This window comes from Monodon monoceros, unplaced genomic scaffold (assembly GCF_005190385.1).
Source record: "Monodon monoceros isolate NGI ecotype Baffin Bay Population unplaced genomic scaffold, NGI_Narwhal_1 Super_Scaffold_2, whole genome shotgun sequence".
In the NCBI taxonomy this organism is placed as follows: Eukaryota; Metazoa; Chordata; class Mammalia; order Artiodactyla; family Monodontidae; genus Monodon; species Monodon monoceros.
Genome location: NW_021703776.1, coordinates 12,688,314 through 12,711,052, shown reverse-complemented (window position 1 = coordinate 12,711,052; position 22,739 = coordinate 12,688,314). Strand labels below are relative to the sequence as shown.

Sequence of the window (22,739 nt, the reverse complement as noted above, 5' to 3'; positions counted from 1 at the left end):
TTCTTCTGTGAATTGTCTGCCTGTAGTTTTGCCAATTTTTCTACTGATATTTCACAAATACTGACAAGGTACTATTATTAAATATATGTAGAATTACAGGTGAAATATTAATTGGCTTTAAGATAACATAGGATCTCAGCATACTGCTTCAATATATTCAAAAGTGCTAAAGCCAACTGAAGGAAAAGAGTGCTATGAAGTCTTTTAGATTGTTCAGCCCTTGATGGTGAACTCTGTGTGTGTGTTTGTGTGTGTATAAGTATGTCTTTAGGCTAAAGGGAAAAAAGTGATTGTATTATCTTTACATAGTTTATAAGCACTTAGCTATTCATTAGGAATACAGTATTAAAAAGTTATTCTTAAAATAGAAAGTTACATTAATAGCTTTTGTCAGAATAATTTATAAGATTTTCAGATTTTATTAATTCATCCACCAAATATTTACTGCAGACCTGTGATCTGCCAGGCAGTATTCTAAGCTTCTGAGATACAGCAATGAATAACACATATCTATGCTCTTCAGCAGATTTACATTCTAGATTAGGGAGATAGATAGTAAATAAGTAAACACATTCTTTTGTGTTTTGTATTTGAGTGCAGTAGTGATAAGGTCAAAAGAGAAAAACTAAACAGGGCAAGGGGGATGAGGTTAGGAGGGTCTATTTTATACTGGGAGGTGAGACAAGTCTTCATTGATAAAGGGGACATTTAAGCCGAGACCTGAATGAAGTAAAGGAGTGAATCGTATCATTATTGGCAATGAGGGTTTCGGGCAAGGGGAACAGCAAGTGCAAAGGACCTGGGGCAAGACTGTGTTGGGCCTGTTTGAGGACCAGCAAGGATGGCTGAAACAGAGTGAGTGAGGGGGAATGTAGTAGGAAGAAAATCAGGGAGATAATGGTTAGTAAGATGATGGTTAGTAAGGGCTTGTGGGCTGCTCTTAAGGAATTAGGCTTTTACTTCGAGTAAGATTGTAAGCTAATGGAGAGTTTTAAGCAGAGGAATGATGCGACCTGACATTTTTAAAAGGATCACTCTAGCTACTGTGTTAAGAATAGACTGTCGAGGACAAGGGTAGTGGGAGAACAATTACGAAGCTATTGACATAGTCCAGGCTACAGATGATGGGGGCTTGAATTAGAGTAGCAGTGGTCGAGGTCGTTAAAGAGTGATAGAATTCTGAATGTTTTCGAGAAAAGGGGGTAAGGTTTGCAGATGGATGAGATGTGAGTATAAGAGAAAGACTAGAGTTAAGGATGACTGTAGGGTTTTGGCCTGAGCGATTAGAAGAATTGTTGTTTACAGAGTCGAGTAGGACTGTGGAAAGAAGCTTTGGGAGGGAGAACATCACGTTTGGACTTGGAATGTCAAGTCCAAGTCTAGCCTGAAATGTAGAGTAAGGGCTTGGATCTAAGAGTCAGGAGATGTAAAATTTTATAGTTATGAGCAAGTACATGGTATTTGAAGGCTGTATTTGATCTTTTACAGAGTGAGTGTAGATAGAAAAAGGAGAGTCTGAGTGGCTGAGCCTGATGCACTCCCATGAGTAGATGTTTAGGAGACAGTGATGACACAGTGAAGGAAATCGTGAAGGAATCGTCAGTGAGATGGGAGGAGAACCCGGAGGCGAAGTGAGGAAAGGGTTTATTTTCATAGACAGTTGAAGCAGAAAAGCATAAAGCATAAAGCACCTATGGACCTGAATTACTCGCATCTCCTAAATGCACCACACTCGCTCTCACGGCAGAGCCTTTACACATGATGTTCCCATTGCTTGGAACACTAATCCCCTGCCACACCTGGTAACTCTGTCTTTGTCCTTTAGATCTCACCTTGGATGTCATTGCTTCTGTGCAGACTTTTTCTCTCGATCCCTGAAGACTGGGTTGGCTGTTGTCTACCATATTTTACTCTTTACTTGTCTGTCTCCCCCACTATCCTTCAGGCTCTTGTTCAGTACACGATATAGAGCACATGGGAGTTTCTTACCTCATGAATGAATAATCAGAACTTGGCTAAAGAGTTTTTAATAGCTGCCTCTTTTTTTTTTTTTTTTTTTTGCATTCTACTTTTCAGAGATAAGTGTAAGTGGTAAATGTTATGTTTACATTTTCCAAAGAAACTTTAAGAGGATAGCCTGGGGTTAGGGCATAGTTGGCCTCATCTGTTATTTCTTATGTAGTTCGTCCATAGCACTAATGTAATGATCATTGCTTTAAGGTACCAAAGGAGTCCGTACCATGAAGTAAATATTCACTTATTGTTACTAGGTCCCTATGCATTAGGTTTTTTCCTAAGGCAGTAAGGGAACTAGTACATTTAAAAAATATTTTAAAAGGGAACCAAACAAAAACTTTACTCCTTATATTTCAGTAAATTTATCTTAAAATAGGTATCTGAAAATCTTGTTTTACTATAAAAGCCACAAAAATGTTATCTTAAAAATCTTTGTTATTCGTAAAATTATAAGAACCAAAATACTCCTATTTCTGTGCATTCAGGTTAATTGAGATATTATAATACTTTGACTGTGACACATTTCTTTAGTATAAGTAGTGCTTTTCGTGGTGTAATTGTCTTTGTGGTGGTATTTTCATATAAAATAAGCTATAATTGCAATATTTGGACAATTGTTATTATTTTAGATTTAGATCAAAGAGCCCAGTGATCATTAACTTCTCTACTGAACAGCACGAGAGATAGGTTCTGGACATGGTAGATCTTTGCCACTAGATCTGACTCTTTTTCAGATGTACTATTATATAGATCTGTAATCACACTTTTGTTTTTGTGTCTGTGTATCAAATACTTATATGTGTGTGAGAGAGGGAGAGATTTTTCCTTAGAATCTCACAATCTAATGGAAATGCTGAGGTTTAAAATATTAAAATAGGTGAACTATTATCTTCTGAATTACCCTATAACCATAAGAATTCTGCATAACTAACAAATGCAAAATCTTACATGACAGTAAGTATTTATTTCTCATTGTCATAAATGTGGATTGGCTGGGATTCAGCTGATCTAGACTCGTTAGGTTTGGCTCCAAGTTGCAGGTCTGTTCTGCACGTGTCTTACACTCCTTGGACCAGTGGCTACCAAGTACGTGTTCTCCTCATAGTGAAAGGCAAGAGCACAAGAGAACAAACTTAATCTCACAAGCACGTTTAAAGCCTCTCTCTGCTCACATCACATCTGCTAGTATTCATTTGGTCAAGGCAAGTCATATGGCCAAGCCTAATACCAAGAGGTGGTTAAATATAATACTCTAGTGGCAGGAACTACAAAGTCGCATTGAAAAGGGCATGGGATCCGGGAAGGGTGAAGATTGGGAATAATAATGTATTTCATCACATCACCCAGCTAAATAAAATGCTAATCCACTTGGGAAGCCTCACACTTCCTCAAAGTTTCACATCTGTATCTAACTACAGTTAGAATCAAAAGTTTTTCTGGGCCTTGTCTTATGACTGGAGAATCTCTTTTAAGTTTTCTTCCAGTTCTCAGATCCTGTATTAACATTTTAGTGTGGCAAAGGCCCTTAGAGATAGATTATAGTTCTCAGTAGTTCTCAGCTAAGGGGAAAATGGGAGTATCATATGCTTTTTGGTAATAGCGATGGGGCATGAAGGGGTGATGGGGAGAGGCATATGTAGTCTGAAAAAGCAGCCCTCTTTATTCCGTAATCCTGTGTATCTCCACCTCCTGACAATCGTTAGAAAAACGTTCACACAGCTCTCTCTTCTTTATTACTGATAAGGAAACAGACCCAGAACAGCTGAGGGACCTAAGGTCACACAGCTATTTAACGGCGAATGGGTTTAAAACTCAGGCTTCTTGACTTGGTATTAAGTGCTTCTATGCTTTCTCTGTTTAGACATGTATCATTGTTAAGTGATGACATGGACTTTGTGATTACAAGACACTGAACAGGTCTCCTTGAGAATATATATTTTTGTTATTCTCTTTCATTTGTTGTGGATCATATTGGCAGCGGTGGGAGTCATGAACAGAGTTGCTCATCAGGGAGTCTAAATTTCAACAGATTCTTTTGGAAGCAGCCGTCATTTGTGAGTCATGAGTTTGTGTGTATCTAAAGCAAGGGCCATCTCTCCTTTTTTAGAAGTTTGATATTCTTGGTAATCAATGTTTGTTTTTTTTAATAAGACTGATTAGATCAGTCTAAAGTTGCACATGTTATTATTGGGGTCCTAGACTTTCCTGATGTTTCCCAGTGGTATTGATGTCTTGTCAGTGCTTTCCAAGCCCAAATAGTCTGTTCTCACTCACATGTTGCCCTTACTGCTGAGAGTAACCTTGGAGTGGTTGGGAGTTTAATGCATTCTGACCGTTGTGTGGCTGAGACTGCCTCAGTCTGTGAAATCTGGTCTACAGGACAAAACTGCTACACTGATCACAAGGGAGGAAGGACCCTATTATTTTTATTAGCACGGTCCTCTTGTCATTTCAGAAGAAGCTGAGTGTGAACATTAGGGGGCAGTGTTTAAAAAGCTATCAGTAGAATTCACTACGATTTCCTTTTTGAGCAAACTGTAGTGTTTCCTGTGTACCACTGGGTGGAGAGAATCTCTGAAGGGACATATCTATATTTTTTCAAAGTATATTTTTTTCAAAGTGACCATTCTCTACCCTTCTTTACTTTTAGAAGTACAATGATATTTTCCTTAGCAATTTAATTTAAACTTTTATCTTCTTTCCTTCATGTCTTCTGTGCATGTTATTAATTATATACACTTAGCAATAAGAATGCTACCACATTTTAAAGAATTTACTTTTTTTCTTCATGTTAACTTCATTACTCTTTCTTTCTAAAAGGATAAACATTACATTATGTTATTGACTAAACTAATTTTGTGGTAGGAACATTGTGTTTACCCTTGAAATAAAATTTCTCGTCTTTTTTTTAAGGAAAGTAGTTTGCAAAGCAGTTTTTTAATTTTTGAGAACAAGTTACAAAAGATGATATACAGAATGATATTATTCATACAGAGTTAAAATTATATAAAATATATATTTTTTGGTAGTTTACTCGTATGTGATTAAAATATAAAAATATTCGTAGTAATGAAAAATACTAAACTCAAGAGAATGATTACGCCTGGAGCATGGGGAGGGAGGGAAGGGGGACAGGGATACACACAGGACTTCAGCTATATTTGCCAAATAGCCAACTGGCAGATGCATGAGTATTTGTTATGTTATTCTGTATACCCTTATTTATTTATTTATTTTTGGCTGTGTTGGGTCTTCGTTGCTGTGCATGGGCTTTCTCTAGTTGCAGCGAGCGGGGTCTACTCTTTGTTGCGGTGCGTGGGCTTCTCACTGTAGTGGCTTCTCTTGTTGCGGAGTGTGGGCTCAGTAGTTGTGGCACACGGGCTCAGTAGTTGTGGCTCGCAGGCTCTAGAGTGCAGGCTCAGTAGTTGTGGCGCACGGACTTAGTTGCTCCGCGGCATGTGGGATCTTCCTGGACCAGGGCTCGAACCCGTGTCCCCTACATCCACCAGGGAAGCCCCATTCTGAATACCCTTTTATGCTTGAAATAACAACAGCAAATGATTCAGAAATGCCCAAATTGTCCCTTCCTTTCTCATTCCTTTCCTTTGTCTGCCCCTCACCCCCACCACTCCAGCACATGTTTCTTGAGCTTCTGTAGATTCCTGGCTTTGTGGAGTGTACAGAGTGAACAATGCAGACATGGTTCCTGCCTTTAAGGAGCTTACAGCTTAGTGTGAGAGACACTTCATAAACAGGTTAAGAAGAGAGTATGGCATGTACTAACAAATTGTGCTGTCATGAAAGCATCAAACAGGGTACTGCGGTAGAGATTAGTAGAGCAGGGGATGCATAAGTAAATGGGATGGTCAAGGAAGTCCTTTCTGGGGAGGTAACATTTAATAGACTTAAAGTATGAGAAGGAGCCAGCCATGCAAAGAGCAAGGGGAGGAGCGATTCAGGCAGAGAACACCACGTGCAGAGGTAGGAAAGATCTAGCTACCTTTAAAGGCCTAAGAGAAAGCCAGTGTGCCTAGGATACCAATAACTGGGAACAGCATGCTTGAGAAGACACTGCATAGAGGTGTGCAAGTGCCATGGTGTGCTGAAAGGGGTTTGAGCAGTAGAGGGATATGATTCAAATTATATCAAAAATGATCTTTGAAAGAGGTGGGAATCGAATACTGATTGTCTCATTGAAGAATTTCGTTATAAACATTGGTCTTGACATAAGGTTCATGTTTGAGAGAGTAGCTATTAAGATAAAATTTCTTTAGATTACTAAAGGCTCCCATGGTGTTTCAGAGTCAATAACAGAGAATGATGAGCCCAGATGGATATGGCAAATCATCTAGCAACTGCATCCAACACTATATCATGGCAACGATAATACAAAACAAAACACTGCTGCACTTGGATTCTTATGGAGTGAGTTAGTCTGTGTATATGTATATTTTCATCATTTTATACATATTCACCACATAACCATGTCTTTTAAAAAAGAATAATTAGAAGTCCGCCTGCACTCTAAACCCATAAAAATTTTGAAGGGGAGAAAAACAAGAAAGAAAGGGAGGGAAGGAGGGAAGAAGGAAAGGAAGGAAAGAAGGAAGGAAGGAAAGAAGGGAGGGAGAGAGGGAGTGAGGAAGGAAGGAAGGGAGGGATGAAGGAAGAAAGAGAAAGAATCAGAACTAAGTCAAATGGAATAACAATGTGCAAGTTTTTTTTAACCTCTAAAAATAATAGTCCAGTTTAGTTCATTAAGCATCATTTCTAGATTGAATAAACAATCAGTTACAGACACGACATTAAAAGAGGTCCTCACAGTCAAAATAACTGGAAACTACTGGTCTAAATTATAGATGTCTCTGTTGTCTCCCCTTCTAGCAGAACATTTTTTTGCCCAGAATTTTAGAGTGTTGTGGTCATCTGTCCAACTTTATGGTCCGTGATCCCTAGCAAAAGTGTGGTTTAACATATTTACCATTTTGTACCAAACTCATAGTTTAATCAATGACACCGTCTCTGCAGGGGAAGAGAAACTTAGCACATAAATACAAGATTTCAAAGCACAGCCCGTAAAACTAAGGACTGAGATTGTATTTTGTCTGTAGACATGGATGGACTCCAGAAAGTGACTTTATGCCTTCATTTTATCCCCCAAGGGCATAATCTTTTTATCTTTAAATACTTCTTTTTACCCTTACACATATAACAGATGTGTTACACAAGTTGGACTCAGTGGAGTGTAAGCAGAAACTTTACTCTTTCCCACCCTACCTCTGCAAACCTGCACTCTTGACTCATTTTCCTTGCTCATTGGTGAAATCCCAGGAAAGTCCTACAGACTTTTTTTCCGATTATTTTATTTCAAGTATTACAAATTCCAGTCCAATCTAAAATCAAAACTTCAGACTGTTGTACAATTTATGACTTTTCCCTTTCTCCAACTTGTCCTGACTTCCTGGAAACTTGAAGAGTGTGTGTGTGTGTGTGTGTGTGTGTGTGTGTGTGTGTGTGTGCGCGCGCGCGCGCGTGTGTGTGTGTGTGTTGGAAGAGGATAGTCAGTTTCTTCATTCCTCCATGATCCATCTCTTCCCTGTTGCTAGCTTCTCTTTGTGATTGTTTCAGAGTCAGGCCCTCATAGGGAAGAGAGTGAGTTAATGGGTATAAAAGAGCTTCTGCTTGATGGGGGTAGTTGGGTACTGCATTGCAGCCTACTGTGTGCCTGAAGCTCAGTTGGTGGCAAATTGTCCTATGGGGAGCTTTGTAGGCTTTTCAGAGACTTTAGACTGTAGTTCTCCCTCTTTAGTCCTTGGCTTTGTGCAGTCTTATGTATACAGAGGCCACCTGTTCAGGTCAAGGTCACTTTGTCCTATAGGCAGCCCTCATGGATAGAATTCCTTTTTTAATTTTTGTAATTTTTTAATTGCAGTATAGTTGATTTACCATGTTGTGTTAGTGTAAGGTGTACAGCAAAGTGAGTCAGTTACGTGTGTGTGTGTGTGTGTGTGTATATATATATATATATATATATGTATTCTTTTTCACAGTCTTTTCTGTTATAGGAACATTCCATTATTAGTACAAGATATTGAGTAGAGTTCCCTGTGCTCTACAGTAGGCCCTTGTTGATGATCTATTTTATATACAGTAGTGTGGGTATGTTAATAGAATTCCCTTTACGATGAACTAGTTCTACTCTCCTGTTGGCCCACTTAGCCCATGGGGAAAACTCGTTCTTGCTCTTCCTCAGCATTGGGAGTGAAGTTTACTCCCAAATCTTTTAGTTCTGCTGCCTTTCACTGATGTAACCATAGTCTCTTGCTTTTGGTACTTTTTTAGTCATGTGTCCAGTCATTATGTACTTTCATATTCCTAAACTATAGGCCCAGACCTCAGATGCTTTTTTTGAAGTGTCCCTCATGTGGCTTGAAGTAAAGAGGAAGCAGCTTGACTCTACCCTATGGCAGGGTGAAATGCACAGCATGCCGACAACTCTTTCTTTTCTTTTTTAAAATTTATTTTATTGAAGTATAGTTGTTTTACAATGTTGGGTTAATTTCTGCTGAGCAGCAAAGTGATTCAGTTATACATATATGTACATTCTTTTTCATATTCTTTTTCATTATGGTTTATCACAAGATATTGAATATAGTTCCCTGTGCTATTACAGTAGGACCTTGTTGTTTATCCATTCTCTATATAATATTTTACATCTGCTAATCCCAAACTCCCAATCCTTTCCTCCCCCACCCCCCTCCGCCTTGACAACCACAAGTCTGTTCTCTATGTCTGTGAGTCTGTTTCTGTTTTGTAGGAAAGTTCATTTGTGTCATATTTTTTATTTATTTTATTTTTTCTTTTTTAATATTCTTATTGGAGTATAATTGCTTTACAATGTTGTGTTAGTTTCTGCTGTATAACTCCTTTTTATTAACATATTTATTGGAGTACAATTGCTTTACAATGGTGTGTTAGTTTCTGCTTTATAACAAAGTGTATCAGTTATACCTATACATATGTCCCATATCTCTTCCCTCTTGCGTCTCCCTCCCTCCCACCCTCCCTATCCCATCCCTCTAGGTCGTCAGGAAGCACAGAGCTGATCTCCCTGTGTTATGCGGCTGCTTCCCACTAGCTATCTATTTGACGTTTGGTAGTGTATATATGTCCATGCCACTCCCTCACTTTGTCCCAGCTTACCCTTCCCCTCCCCATATCCTCAAGTCCGTTCTCTAGTAGGTCTGTGTCTTTATTCCTGCCTTACCCCTAGGTTATTCATGACCTTTTTTTTTTTTTTTTAGATTCCATATATATGTGTTAGCATATGGTATTTGTTTTTCTCTTTCTGACTGACTTCACTCTGTATGACAGACTCTAGGTCCATCCACCTCACTACAAATAACTCAATTTCGTTTCTTTTTATGGCTGAGTAATATTGCATTGTATATATGTGCCACATCTTCTTTATCCATTCATCTGTTGATGGACACTTAGGTTGCTTCCATGTCCTGGCTATTGTAAATAGAGCTGCAATGAACATTTTGGTACATGACTCTTTTTGAATCATGGTTTTCTCCGGGTATATGCCCAGTAGTGGGATAGCTGGGTCGTATGGTAGTTCTATTTGTAGTTTTTTAAGGAACCTCCATACTGTTCTCCATAGTGGCTTTATCAATTTATGTTCCCACCAACAGTGCAAGAGGGTTCCCTTTTCTCCACACCCTCTCCAGCATTTATTGTTTGTAGATATTTTGATGATGGCCATTCTGACCAGTGTGAGATGATATCTCATTGTAGTTTTGATTTGCATTTCTCTAATGATTAATGATGTTGAGCATTCTTTCATGTGTTTGTTGGCATAAACCCATGCACATATGGTCACCTTATCTTTGATAAAGGAGGCAAGAATATACAGTGGAGAAAAGACAGTCTCTTCAATAAGTGGTGCTGGGAAAACTGGACAGCCACATGTAAAAGAATGAAATTAGAACACTCCCTAGCACCGTACAGAAAAATAAACTCAAAATGGATTAAAGACCTAAATGTAAAGCCAGACACTATCAAACTCTTAGAGGAAAACATAGGCAGAACACTCTATGACATAAATCACAGCAAGATCCTTTTTGTGTCATATTTTAGATTCCGCATGCAAGTGATATCATACAGTATTTGTCTTTCTCTTTCTGATTTACTTCATTTAGTATGATAATCTTTAGGTCCATCCATGTACCTCCCAGTGGCATTATTTTATTCTTTTTTTATGGCTGAGTAGTATTCTAGTGTATATATGTACCACATCTTCTTTATCCATTCATCTGGATAAAGCTTGTTTCCATGTCTTGGCCATTGTGAATAGTGCTGCTGTGAACATAGGGGTGTATGTAACTTTTTGAATTATAGTTTTGTCCACATATATGCCCAGGAGTGGGATTGCTGGATCATAAGGCATCTCTATTGTTAGTTTTTTGAGGAACCTCCATACTGTTTTCCATAGTGGCTGCACCAATTTACATTCCCACCAACAGTGTAGGAGGGTTCCCTTTTCTTCACACCCTCTCCAGAATTTGTTACTTGTAGACTTTTAATAATGGACATTCTGACTGGTGTGACGTGGTACCTCATTGTAGTTTTTATTTGCATTTCTCTAATAATTAGTGATGTTGAGCATCTTTTCATGTGCCTGCTAGCCATCTGTATGGCTAACAACTCTTTGTAAGGAAATTCATGCTAAAGGTCTCATTTATCTTTCCACCTTTTCTCACATACCCTGAAATGGATGGTAAGCTAAGAGCAGTGAAACTGGTTTCATAGTCTGTTAGCATGACCTGCATTGGTGTTCTGGCACTTATGGCATTCTTTTTGGGTTTGAAGCCTCAGCTGAAACTGAGGCAAGAGAGTCCTGTTTGAACATTCTTTAACTCAAAGTTTGTTGAAGAAATATGTTTTTCAGGTAGTAAAGAATAACATTAAGTAGAGTAAACCTGAGATATCTGTGTTTGAAATTTTTAAGTACGAAAAGATAATATTTAGTAAACTAAAAGTGTTTTGATTAATTTTGTATACATTTTAAATTATTTAGACACAAATGAAAAGGTCAGTCATTTCCATATACATAATCTCTAAATAAATATTTTTTCCCAGTAGCAAATCCCACTTTAAAGCTGATACTGAATTGTTACTGGGTATAAGGAACATTATGTTAATTTTCCTTGGGAAGTTTTTATGAAACTGTGGGATTAAGAAAATCTACTGGACTGGAACATGGATAAAATGATTCCCCATTATGCTGAAAGAGACAAAATTGCTGTTCTTAAAAGAACTCTGCTGGGTATAATTAGGGATATGCAGTGAGCACCATCTCATGACACAATTTTATACATAAATATGTGTTTGAGCTTCTTCAGTTCTCAGACACTTTCATTTCTCTCGTACTATTGATCGATAAAAGAGAAACCCATGACTTGAAAATGAACTTGAGTTGTTTTCTCAATGCTTTAAAATTCTAAAAGCAAAGAGATAACCTGAGCCTAGAAATATGGTATAAATCTAGAATCAGTTGGTTTCACCTTTGGTCTCTGATTTCTAATATATGGATATATTGGTTCCCAGTTCAAAGAACCACTTGGGGCCAACAAAAGGGAAAAAGATGACAATGTTAGTTAATGTCAAAGCAGTAGTTATTTCAAAACCTTCACAAATCAAATGTTTCATAGATCGTGCCAGATAAACATGCCAAGACTTAGCCACAGTCCAAAAATCCTGTCATCAGAACTAAATTGTTTCCCCTTATGGTAATAGGTCTGGGATATAAATCCACAAATTAAAGAAGCAATGCTAGATAGGAAGAAATGTTATGCTTAAAAGGATAAAAAAAAGAATGTTAGATAAAATTTAGATAGCATTTATTTCATGAATGCTAATGAACTTTTTCATTCTTTGGATGGCCTTCGAAGCCAGCATTAGTGCAGTACTACAACTTTCAGCCCTTATTTGAACCATAGTAGCTTCACAAAGGTCAAAGTATGTTGAGTAAGTAACAGTTGTACACCCTGAAAGATAAGGGATGTTGATAGAATATCAGACTGTGGAATAAGTGAATCCGTTTTGTAAAGAACATAAAATTCACAAAAAGTTATCAAGTGAAAAATACCAAAGTTTAAAAAATTTGGTAAACATTTGGTTATAAGAAAGACTACTCTAACAAACAGTCTGATTAAAAAATGGGTCAAGGATGTGAACACATTTCTCCAGAGAAAATATACACATTGCCAATGAGCACATGAAAAGATACTCAACATTACTAATTATTAGGGAAATGCAAATCAAAACCACAGTAACATACCACTTCATATCCACTGGGATAGCTACTATCAAAAAAACAAAAGTTAACAGTGTTGGTGAGGATGTGGAAAAATTGGAACCCTTGTGCACTGTTGGTAGGAATGGGTAATGGTGTAAGCCACATAGGGGGTTCTTCAAAAAATTAAACATAGAATTACCATATAATTCAGCAATTCCACTTTTGATTATATATCCAAAAGAATTGAAAGCAAGTACTTGAACAGATGTTTGCATTATGTTGCTAACAGCATTATTCAAAAATAGTCAAAAGTTGGAAGCAACCCAAGTGTCCATCAGTGGATAAATTGATAAATAAAATGTGGTATACATACAATGGGATATTATTTAGCCTTGAAAAGGAAGGGAATTCTGACACAGGCTGCAACATGGATGAACCTTGAAGACATTATGCCAAGTGAAATACGCCAGTCACAAGAGGACCAATACTGTATTACTCCACTTCTATGAGGTACCTAGAGTAGTCAGATTCATAGAGGTAGAAGATAGAATGATGATTGTTAGAGGCTTGGGGGAAAGAAAATGGGGCGTTACTGTTTAAAGGATGCAGAGTGTCAGTTGGGAAGATGAAAAATTTTTAAAGATGAATAGTAGTGACAGTGTGAGTACCACTGCACTGTACACTTAAAAATGGTTAAAATGGTAAATTTTGTGTTATGTATACTTTATCATGATTAAAAAAATTAAAGTTAAAAAATAAAGAAAAAATTTAAAAAGTAAAAAAAGAAGGCTAGTCTAAACTACAAAGTGTACTGTGAAATTCTAATTACTATGTCACAACCACAAGAAAATGTTGTTTGTACTGTGTTTTAAATAGTGGTCTACAAATACAAATATTTGATGACTAGGTGTTGAATATATAAAACACTCCTTTGTTTAATAATCAATTGATTCATGTATGTATAAATTAAAAGCTCTTTTTGTCTTTTATTTCTTTTCAATCTGATGGGATTAGCTTATAGTTGTCATTTGCTTAATACTAAATATTGACGAAAATACCAGGGTTTTTTGTTGTTGTTTTGGTCAAAATCTTACTCCATATGCTAATTTTACATCTTTAGATTCTTATTGCTATTCACCCTATATTTATCATTCTGTTGTAAATAATTTTGCATTCCTAACATTGTCTAGGAAATACTCAAAGGACTGAGGAAAGGGAATTTAAATGAATTGTTTCTGAAGAGAAGAATTGCCTATTAGGATGAATAGTTATAATAATGAGAGTTCTATGAGAATTGCTGATTTTACTTCAAAATAAAAATATTATAGTTATTTTAAAACTTTCAATCTGAGAAATGAAATTTTACAGTCCCAAATATTTCTAGGAGGGCACATTTCTCCTACTCCAGTCAGAAACTTCAGTCATGTTTCTTGCAGCTCTGAGGAAAGCCACGATGGTAGTGTGGGACATGCCCTCACCTCAGTTAGATACACCCAGAATCTTATTTGTTCAGTTACCATCTTTGTATTTTGAATCTTTATTCTATTTCTCCCACAGTAACTTGGGCCCTTGCCTTCCACATACCTTCAGTTCTGTTTCTAACTCAGCATATGGAGGCAGTGACTACACTAATATGTACATGTCCACAAAAATACCCTCATTTAGAGCTTTTACCTATCAGTGTTTAGTTGAAGGTACACAATATCAATTGTGAACAACAAAGTCCTCAGTTGTTGTCCTCAGTGTTTCTGTGGGTCTTTTACTTCTTTGAGTGGGATACGTGCCCTCTAATCCCTCCACCGTTTCATATCTGATATGTCATTTGGACTTGAACTACTTATTACTCCTGAAAGTCATGGGGATTACTGGACATAAGCTATTTGGTCCATTATTTTGACTATCTTGAGTCACAAAGTTATCTAAAACAATAAAATTCTAATTAGGAAAGCATTGAACAAAGGACAATGTGGCCTAGACACTCCTCAGGTATAGGTAGTGGGGCAAAAGTGGGACAAGGCACAGGAGGAATCTCAGATTGTGAGACAAGGTGTGAAGAGGTAGTATGTTAAAATACATTTCCCTCTCATGGCCCTACCTCTTCCACCTCCGCACTCCCAACATTTCATTGGATTCCTTGCAGTTCTCAGACTTGCTTATCTAGAGCAGGGGGCTGGAAGTGCCTGTGGGCCAAATATGGCCAGCTGTGTCTTGTAAAAAAATAAAGTTTTATTGGAACACAGCCACGTCCATTTGTTTACATATTGTCTATGTTTGCTTTTGCATTGCAATAGCAGAGATCAGTAGTTGCCAACAGAGACCCCCAAACCCTGAAAAGTCTAAAAAATATTTTCTATCTGGCCCTTAATGGAAGAAATTTGCAGGTCCCAGATATAGGGCATTTGGTATTCATGGCTGGAAGGCAGGATGACACAACAGAATGGACAGAAAAAAAGTACTTTATTTGTTCCGTTTTGAGTGTAGGCCCTGAGGATACTTAGGTTAGAAAATACATTACGATGTAAAAGCCAGGAATCTGAGTCCTGTGCCCACATTCCCAAGAATGAAAATAATTCTCTACAATGAAAAGGCTTACAGAAGTAGGCAGAAATGGAATCATGAAAAACTTTACATTTGGCTTGGCTATATAAAATAATATCTAATATTTATTGAGTGTTTACTATGTATGAGACATGGTGCTAAGCACTTATTATATATTATCTCATATAAAATAAAACACAATTGGCGTAATTTATATATAGGCAAATCTTGTAACCATGATATCAATATTAATTGCTTATCAATTATAAAAAATATCATGCAACATAATTGAAAGCTTTCAACAAGGTTTTATGAGACTTGTATTATAGTGCCATGTGACCTTGGAGGCATCATTACACTGATCTGAGCCTAAATGTCCTTATCTCTAAAATGGGAATAAATTTGTCCTGCTTACTTCATAGGCTGCTAGTGAGTCTGAGATGTAATTCATAAAAATTCTTTCAGAACTGCAAATTATTCTATAGATATTAAGGACATGAAGTCACTAAATATATTTCAGATTGTGTTATGTAAGTTTTATATTGGGTATATCCTAGTCATAAACTATTTTTCATGAGATTACATAATGGAAAGCAAAGGCTTGGTGGTCAGAGGACCTGGGTTGAAGTCCCAGTCCTGTCATTGTTGGTTATGTAGCTTTGGTCAAGTAATTTAATCTCTTTTAACCTGTGTTAGCTGGCTGTAAAATGGGGACAGTGCTGGTGCCTCCCCCTAAAATGTTATTGTAAGGATTAAATAAGAGCGCAAATGGAATCTACAGAAGTGATGCAACCTTAATATGAAGTATTATTCTCATACCTTGAGTCTTCTAGTCTCCTCCCTCCGCAGTGCTCCAGACACTTACCTTCCACATACCCTCAGCTCCAGCATGTGTACCGTGATACTCTAAAATGAGAGGAAACTGCTCTCAAGCAACCATTTCTCAGGGAAGAGACTGTGAACAAAATATGTTAATTCCTCATGTTCTGATGATGTTTCTCACATTCTCTGGCTCAATGCTGCTTTCTCTGCTTACTTCATTATATGTTGTATTAAAGTGCTGTTATTTTTGCTTTGTAATCTGAGCCAAAATTCAGCCATGTAAGTTTTATTCAGAAATTTTACTTCTTTTGCATACTTTCTCAGGAAGCTACTGAAGGATGTTTTCCACCTAAATAGAGGAATAATAATAATAATAATATTAACGATGACGTGGGATCTAGGAAACAAAGAATTCAACAGAGGAGAGAGGGGAAGGAGAGCCCTGGTTGACCAGTTGTGCAGCAGGCCTAGAGAGCAGCTGATCCAGGTTGGACAAGAGGACACAGGACTGCAGGAAGTTGTCTCCAATTAAAAAAAAATTGAACTAGTAAATTACCTGATCTGTTTGGCCATCATATCGGAAATTCAATTCTATTGGAAAGGTAGGGGGAGGGTTTAGGGATAGGCACGTAGAAAACTAAGCACACAAAATGGTGAGGAAAAGAAAGATAATGTGGCTTGGAAGTGGACAATATTTTCATAGTCATAATAATATAAATAACTTATATCTGGGAAATGATGTAAGATAGCAAAATCCATATCTTCCATGATAGAAAGCTAATACCTAATGCTTGAAGTTGACATTCAAGAAATAGTAATATTTAAAAGTATTAAGGTAAATATACTAGAAGAAATAGCTGAAAGTGTTGGAAGTGGTTGTCGTTTGGGTGATAGTATTTGATGAACATAGGGAAGTGTGACTGTCGGTTTTCCTGTTATAAATCTTATAGTACCATTAACTTAATAAACTAAGTTTATATATTGTATGAAATAAAAATTATATTAGAGCAAACACTAGGTTAGCAATGTGGCATTATTGACGTCTACATTAAGTGTGGCTCTCTCAAGCGCTTGTTACTGGAATCACAGTCTACGTCGTAGTGGGATAATAATAGCGTTTATTAAACACGTTAAATGCTAGGCACTGTTCATCACTTTACACGTGTTAATTGATATAATCTTTTCAATAACTACATGACGTAACTTCTGTTACCATTCATAATTTTTGAGTGAGAGAGCTGAGGCACAAAGAATTTGTCGCTCGTCCAGGATTGCTCTGCTAGTAGGCAGTTGACTTCGAACCTGGCAGTCTCGCCCAGCCCTGCCTTTACCACTATATGCTCTCTATTGTTTGTTTTCCTGGGAGGAAGTGAAGCTTAACGAGGTGAGTTACTCGTCTACACTTCCAGACCTTTGTCCAAACTCAAATTCTATTTGAATTTGTATTTAGTAGAAATTCCTAAACTTTAGGCATTTGGAGGGCACAGATGCAGGTTTTCCCCATTTTTTATGTGGTTATTTCTGTCAGAATTGGGAGAGAGAATTGCAATGCCTGAGTTCACTATCTCTGACTGGAAACTCACTGGGAAATTTTGAATAGGGTTATGATCTGTACCTCTTTGTGTTTCAGAAGTAAGTACCAGGAACAGGGAGTTAGGGTTATGGTAAGATTTTTCATTTCATTGTGGGTCTAAACTGAGACTTAGTTAAAGTAGAAAGACTGTATAGGGAGGAGGGAATATTTATATCTAATAATCCAGAGGTAAAATTGATCGGTCTTGATGAGGTGGGGAATGAGGTAAAGGACTGAGAAAGATCCCCAAAGTTTCTAGCACAAGCAGATATTTTAGGGTCTATTAAAATTAATGAAGTCTCCTTTTTCAGGGCCATGTTATAATTTGATATTTTTAATCACAATGATGCAGAACTTTCAGGATACCAGCCCACAGTGCCCAGTTAAAGAGTTTAGTGTGTCATTTATTTCTTATCAAATGAAAATAATATTTAGAGATAGCTAAGGGTTTAGAAGTTCTATGCTATCAAGGGTTCTGGATTTTAGAACTGATATTTCTCCATTAGTAAGTGGAGGTAGATGACTGCAACTCACAGCCCAGACCTTTTAGGAAATATCTGGCTTTAATTACCTGTTGAAGGACAGAGATTACGGATCAAAAATGAAATTTACCTACAGCTTCCATCCACAGGAAAGCCCATTCTACTTTCTTTACGTGTTTTGGGAAATAGAAGTGTTTTAAAAAGGATTTTCATGTTCAAAAAAAAAATTAAAAATTTTGTCTTGGTACAGATGTACAGATAGCTTAAAAGAGAGCATAAAGGGACATGGCTGGCTAAATTTGCTTAAGAAGAATGGTGTAATTTATTCGTAGTCTATGTAAGAAGGACAAAAGGACTACAGGGAAATCAGGAGGTTCAGGCCATATGTAAGGATATTCCTGGGGGAGTGTTCTTTTTTACTCTGGCTGTCCCCTTGGGTGCTGGTGTTTCCTCTCTCTCAATATTAGATTGAATGGCAAATTGTTTGTAGTATCCATACCTGAATTTAGGAGAGGTTTGCTGCACCAAGGTTTTTAGTCTCTTGCTTTAAATTCCTGATACAATGATTAAACTAGGGCCCCAGATACCATAGGAAGTGTGTCCCCCTCTCCTGCCAACCACTTCAGCATGAATTGCTTATGGAATTATTCTTGTCTCCACCCCTACATACAGTGCTTTTCCATAGGTATCAAAGCATCCCAGCCTGCTGTGCACATCTACCAATCCTCATCCAGTTTCTCCTGTATTCTGTACTTGGAATTTGTAGTCTCTGAATGGCTGTAGAATCAGAAAAGTGAATGTGGCTGATGGAGGACCCAAATTCTGGTTCTGGAAAGCTGTCTGTTGATTTTTCCATGCAGTTTATTGATTCTAGAATTAACGACGGTGGCAGTGTATTCTTGGAAAATCTTACATTTGTGGGCAGAGATATTTGGCCGCTTGCCATGTTATAATCCTGGAAAAAGATGGGCTTGAAAAACTGTCATTAGTGTCCCTTTGAGTTGGTCACGCATGGTTAGGGAGTACCATTCCAAGAGGACAATTTACCCAATTTAAAAGAAAGATTAAGAGGGACTTCCCTGGTGGTCCAGTGGTAAAGAATCCATCTTCCAGTGCAGGGGACTTGGGTTCGATCCCTGGTCAGGGAACTAAGATCCCACATGCCAGGGGGCAACTAAGCCCATGTGCCACAACTACTGAGCTTGAGTGCCTCAACTAGAGAGCCCATGTGGCACAAATTACAGAGCCCACGTGCTCTAGAGCCCGTGCGCCATGAGTAGAGAGAGAAAACTGGAACACCACAACTAGAGAGAAGTCCATGCGCTGCAATGAAGAGCCTGTATGCCGCAACGAAAGATCCTGCGTGCCGCAACTAAGACCTGATGCAGCCAAAAAAAAATGAAAAAGAAAAAAAGAAAGATCAAGAGCTACAAACTACCAGTTATAAAATAAAGAAGTCACAGGGATATTATATACAGCACAGGGAATATAGATTATAAAATATAACAATAATGTATATCTATAATATAGAATATAATATTATAATAACTTTGTATGGTGTGTAATCTGTTAAAATATTGAATCACTATGTTGTACACCTGTAACTAATATAATATTATTAAGTCAACTATACTTCAATTAAAAAAAAAGATCAAGTAGAGTGTAGATGAATGCGGCAGGGTGGGAGAGAAAAGACATATATATAACAATCTTTCAAACTTCGAAAGAAAAAGGGGATGAAAGCAAGAGATGCTCAGCAAAATTATTTATTTCACTCTTTGGGGAACTGTGTGTGTATACTACTTTGTAGTAGTAATATTTCTATTAAAGAGTAGAGGTAGCCTGGTTCCCAGTGCTCCAAATGAGAAAAAAAAGGTTGTAGTTGGATGTTACCATAATAAGTCATCTCAATTATGAAAGTCAGGTCACCTTGTCTCTTTGAGAGGTAGTGAACAGGCTGTATCTGTGGAGATTTTCCATGGATGAACTTCTCTCCACCAGGTATGCTGATGGTAGGGGGTGACTCTGATGTTTCGATATCTAGAACAAAGGTCAAACAGACACAATAAAACAAAAATAAAAAAATTTAAAACTTCTTATCAGCAAAGGGCTGAAAAAGCCAGTGCAAAGTAATATCTTAATGTAGAAATTAAAAGGGACTGGTTAAAAAAAATCGCTTTGACCCTGTTTTTTTCCTTAAAATTCTAACTCTTTTGTTCAGTGTTTTATAAAATGTATCAGTTAATTAGGACCTCATAAAGATAAGGAAGTCTACCCTAAATCTCTGGCAGGTTTTTCTTTGAATAGGAGCATATAAAAAAAAAATCTTTTTCTACTCATTTGAAGGTGGCCTGTATGATTCTGGTTTAGAATAGGACACATATGATTTATCATTCAGGAATGTACTCCTAAATCCTTTGCACCAAGGATGCTTTTAGTGGAAATTCTCCACTAAACATGGTATGTGATGTTATCTTCCCTTTAAAGGTTTTTTTCCCCTATTTTTTTTCCCAGTTTGGATCTTTATTGTATCTCTCCATAGGTATTTTCCATAGGTATTTTGATGGGACGTTGAGAGAAAGCATACTGGCATGGCTGTCTGGTGCCATGTTAACCCAGAAGTTAGAAGAACCACTTTTGATATATTGCCTGATATTTCATCTGGCTCTAATGATATTTCCAGAGTGTTCCAGATATTTATTTACATCTGGTGCAAAGTTAGTATTAACTAAAAGTGTAAAGCTGGCTTTGGAACTTGACTGTATCAGGAGGAAACTTAGTATTGGTTCATGACTTATCACAAAGTCTTTGTGATAAGTCATGAACTAAGTACTTTCAGGCTATCAGACCATCAGGCCAATTGCTAGTCCCTGAGTGATAATGGGGGAACATACTGCTTAATCTAAGTTGCGTGTGGAGATGACAAAATCTGAGTCTTTAATCACTTCATCAAGCCCATTTCATTTAGGGCCGCAACAGTACTATTTATACAATAGCTTCTCATATAATGTGGGAAGTTTGCTATTCTGGCACAATTCCACAAATAAGTAGAACTATCCATTTCCTATGGAATAATGCTATCCTCACTTTAGTTTCTTATTCCAACATGGTAGATTCTAAATTACTTATTTTTGGATTAACCATAGAAAAGTTTCGAACCTGGGCTGACTCTCCCTGACACAAAATGTTTTGAATTATCTTCCTTTGCTATTTGGATTGTTGAAAGAAAATGTAAAGTCATCTTAATGTTAGCTTAGCTCAGACGACGAGGAAGATAAGTTTATTGAAATAAAACCACATTTTCGTATTGAAGATACACTAACTGGACAATTTTTGTTTTGATTTTTTAGAGTCAGTGTCTTCACCATCAGTGGAGATACCAAAGATGAGTATGGTTAGATCTCCTCTTGACATTTCCAATGCACTTAGTAAACAAAAAACGCAGTCTTCATTTAATACTGGGAAATATATTTGTAATTATCGTTTGTTGGAGATTTAATTATAGAATAAACCAGATATTTACATTATATATATTTTTAAAATTGAAAACATAAATTGCTCTTTTGTTAATTATAAGAGTGATAAACATTCATTTTGGAAAAGTCCTTGAAAATAGAGGACTATAAAAAAAAATAATTATGAGATACAGTGGCACCACCCTGAGATAACTACATAAGATTTGGTGCATTTTTCCACAGTCATTTTTTTTTTTTTTTTACAATGACATAATTTATTATTCAACAAAAACTGAGGCATAAGGACTCAAGTAAAGAAATTAACAGAAAATATTTTACAAGGGACCTTGAAGACAGAGCCCAACTAAAACAAAATTAATGCTTTACCATATACTACAATAGGGATTGAAAAAACAAATTTTTCCATTCCACGTTCATAAATACATTGGAAAAATTTTTTCTGTTTTTTATACAGCAGGTTCTTATTAGTCATCAGTTTTATACACATCAGTGTAAACATGTCAATCCCAGTCACCCAATTAATCACACCACCACCCCACCCCGCTGCGGCTTTCCCCCCTTGGTGTCCATACGTTTGTTCTCTACATCTGTGTCTCAATTTCTGCCCTGCAAACAGGTTCATCTGTACCATTTTTCTAGGTTCCACATATATGCGTTAATATACTATATTTGTTTTTCTCTTTCTGACTTACTTCACTCTGTATTACGGTCTCTAGATCCATCCATGTCTCAACAAATGACCCAATTTCGTTCCTTTTTATGGCTGAGTAATATTCCATGGTATATATGTACCACAACTTCTTTATCCATTCGTCTGTCGATGGGCATTTAGGTTGCTTCCATGACCTGGCTATTGTAAATAGTGCTGCAGTGAACATAGAGGTGCATGTGTCTTTTTGAATTATGGTTTTCTCTGGGTATACGCCCAGTAGTGGGATTGCTGGATCATATGGTAATTCTATTTTTAGTTTTTTAAGGAACCTCCATACTGTTCTCCATAGTGGCTGTATCAATTTACATTCCCACCAACAGTGCAAGAGGGTTCTCATTTCTCCACACCCTCTCCAGCATTTGTTGTTTGTAGATTTTCTGATGATGCCCATTCTAACTGGTGTGAGGTGATACCTCATTGTAGTTTTGATTTGCGTTTCTCTAATAATTAGTGATGTTGAGCAGCTTTTCATGTGCTTCTTGGCCATCTGTATGTCTTCTTTGGAGAAATGTCTATTTAGGTCTTCTGCCCATTTTTGGATTGGGTTGTTTGTTTTTTTAATATTGAGCTGCATGAGCTGTTTATATATTTTGGAGATTAATCCTTTGTCCGTTGATTTGTTTGCAAATATTTTCTCCCATTCTGAGGGTTGTCTTTTTGTCTTGTTTGTAGTTTACTTTGCTTTGAAAAAGTTTCTAAGTTTCATTAGGTCCCATTTGTTTATTTTTGTTTTTATTTCCATTACTCTAGGAGGTGGATCAAAAAAGATCTTGCTGTGATTTATGTCAAAGAGTGTTCTTCCTATGTTTTCCTCTAA

At 37.0% G+C, this 22,739-nt stretch overlaps 1 protein-coding gene across 2 annotated transcripts in view; it reads left to right on the top strand.

The window, feature by feature from the left end:
• SUGCT (succinyl-CoA:glutarate-CoA transferase) overlaps positions 1-22,739 on the top strand; it is a 688,910-nt gene that overhangs the window by 24,963 nt on the left and 641,208 nt on the right. The gene's annotated exons all lie outside the window — the stretch shown is intronic.